Source organism: Schistocerca piceifrons, unplaced genomic scaffold (genome assembly GCF_021461385.2).
Source record: "Schistocerca piceifrons isolate TAMUIC-IGC-003096 unplaced genomic scaffold, iqSchPice1.1 HiC_scaffold_954, whole genome shotgun sequence".
NCBI lineage: Eukaryota > Metazoa > Arthropoda > Insecta > Orthoptera > Acrididae > Schistocerca > Schistocerca piceifrons.
This window is the reverse complement of record NW_025729228.1, coordinates 1,165,001-1,167,500: the sequence shown is the minus strand read 5'-3', so window position 1 is coordinate 1,167,500 and position 2,500 is coordinate 1,165,001. Positions and strand designations below refer to the sequence as shown.

The following is a 2,500-nucleotide window of genomic DNA, read 5'->3' as shown; positions in this document are numbered from 1 at the left end:
ATTCCCCGTTACCCGTTACAACCATGGTAGGCGCAGAACCTACCATCGACAGTTGATAAGGCAGACATTTGAAAGATGCGTCGCCGGTACGAGGACCGTGCGATCAGCCCAAAGTTATTCAGAGTCACCAAGGCAAACGGACCGGACGAGCCGACCGATTGGTTTTGATCTAATAAAAGCGTCCCTTCCATCTCTGGTCGGGACTCTGTTTGCATGTATTAGCTCTAGAATTACCACAGTTATCCAAGTAACGTGGGTACGATCTAAGGAACCATAACTGATTTAATGAGCCATTCGCGGTTTCACCTTAATGCGGCTTGTACTGAGACATGCATGGCTTAATCTTTGAGACAAGCATATGACTACTGGCAGGATCAACCAGGGAGCTGCGTCAACTAGAGCTGAGCAGCCGGCCGCCCGGGAGTGTGTCCCGGGGGCCCGCGCGAACACGCAAGCGTCCGCTCAATCATTCTGCAAACAGGAGGAGGCTGAGCTCCCCTGCACAATACACCTCGAAACCCTCTCAGGTCCCGGCGGCGCGCAGCGCCGTCCCAAGTACTTGGTCGGGTTCGAGAGAGGCGCAATCGCCCGGAGTTAGGCGAGTAGACGCTTTCGGTGCGACCACCCGTGCTCCCAACTGAGCTTGCCGCTGCCGACAGAGGCCCGGGAGCGTGCTGTCGTGGCATTGCCGGCGGGAGACAACACGCGCCACCTACGGTGACCGGCAGCTCCAACGCCAGCGCCACAGAAGGACAAAAGCCCCACTTGGGTGCCGAAGCGAACTCTCCCAGCACAGCGCACGCGCCAACACATCCGCACAGCTGCGATACAAACCACCAGCGAGAACCGCTGGGGCGACCGAGCAGCAGACGGCGTCGCGGCGCCGAGCGCCGGGCGGCGGCGCATCCTCAACGCACACAGTCCTCAATCGGACCAGCACACTGAAGATGTCCACCGCGCTTCGCACCGGGCCCGCGAGGACCTACTTTGGCCGCACGGCGCCGCGCGCAGGGTGCGCCGGCGCGCAGCTGCGACGCCTGCCGCGTCCGTCGGCCGGCGCGCCTGCCACTGGCCGCCCCCACCAGCCGGCTGTAGCGCGTGCGCCCACGCACCGCGCGGCCAGCACGCCGGGAGGCGCCCCCTCACCGGCCGGGGACGGTCCCACCCAGCCACCGCCGCGTATCGCTTCACACCCAGATGCCGTTCAGTTTCGTCGGCATGGTGGGTATCGCTGGAACAACCGGTTAGTACCTCAACCTATCGTCGCCATCACCGATTCACCCCTAGCGAGAACAACCGCACCACAACAGGTTACCATTTGTTCATTTGCGTAACTTCACCAGAAATCGCAGGCGTCCATCGCCATTTGCAACTTCCACGATTATTGCATGCCTGTGTCAGGTGTCACGCCACACTACGTCTGCCCACATACACGCAACAAAATGTGCACGCCTAGACAATACGTGGAAGGTGGCCCCCGTACGTATGCGATGTCCATTGCTCGAACGACTGTCAACCGGCCTCTGTAGCATGTCGCAGATATGGAACGCGGTGCACCATGCCATCACGGTGTGTGAGGAGAGACGACTAGGTCCGAATACATCAACAGACAGCTCATGCTGATCGCCATCCACGGCGTCCGTTCCTCCCACACGTCTCTATGGCGTACCACACTGCAATCCAGCTCTCATAGGGAGACGACACGTAGCTGCGTGCACAATATTTGCACTGTATGGTCCGCCGTTTTTGGGCGCAGTCGTTGTACGGTCACACATGTGCCACGATGTATCATTCAGTACATAAGGACGAATGTGCAGTACAGATTGTGGTTTACGCGTACGACATTAGCGGACAGTTGACACAGGCCGCACCACAACGTAGCCTGAGTACGTCGCATGCGGAGGGCATTGAACATGCAAAGTTCTCACCAACCAGCTTGCGAAGGCAGGGGGCAAGGTGGGGACGTGGGGAGGGGCGGCATGTACGTCCTGCTGCCATCCACATTACAGTGTACAGCAGGAGCATGTGGAAAGTGAGCAAGACTTGCAAGGTGTTTAACATGAAGCGATACACAGGGGAGCGGGGAGTGCGAGTAGCGAACTATATTGCGAGGGTTGCGGGTGGGCAACACTACACTAATTGAACGAGTCGTATAACAATTACAGAGCAGGTTTAGGCGACAACGTGGGTTACGTTAGGCGACAACGTGGGTTACGTTAGGGGACAACGTGGGTTACGTTAGGGCACAACGTGGGTTAGGTTAAGGCACAACGTGGGTTAGGTTAAGGCACGACGTGGGTTAGGTTAAGGCACGACGTGGGTTAGGTTAAGGCACGACGTGGGTTAGGTTAAGGCACGACGTGGGTTAGGTTAAGGCACGACGTGGGTTAGGTTAAGGCACGACGTGGGTTAGGTTAAGGCACGACGTGGGTTAGGTTAAGGCACGACATGGGTTAGGTTAAGGCACGACATGGGTTAGGTTAAGGCACGACATGGGTTA

At 58.0% G+C, this 2,500-nt stretch overlaps 1 non-coding gene across 1 annotated transcript in view; it reads right to left on the bottom strand.

The window, feature by feature from the left end:
• The window catches only part of LOC124773604, a 1,909-nt gene extending 1,524 nt beyond the window's left edge, over positions 1-385 (bottom strand). Inside the window, exon 1 of the ribosomal RNA XR_007014846.1 lies at positions 1-385. This exon is cut by the window's left edge and continues 1,524 nt beyond it. This is a non-coding gene — a ribosomal RNA (small subunit ribosomal RNA).
• Between the last annotated feature and the right edge of the window lie 2,115 nt (positions 386-2,500).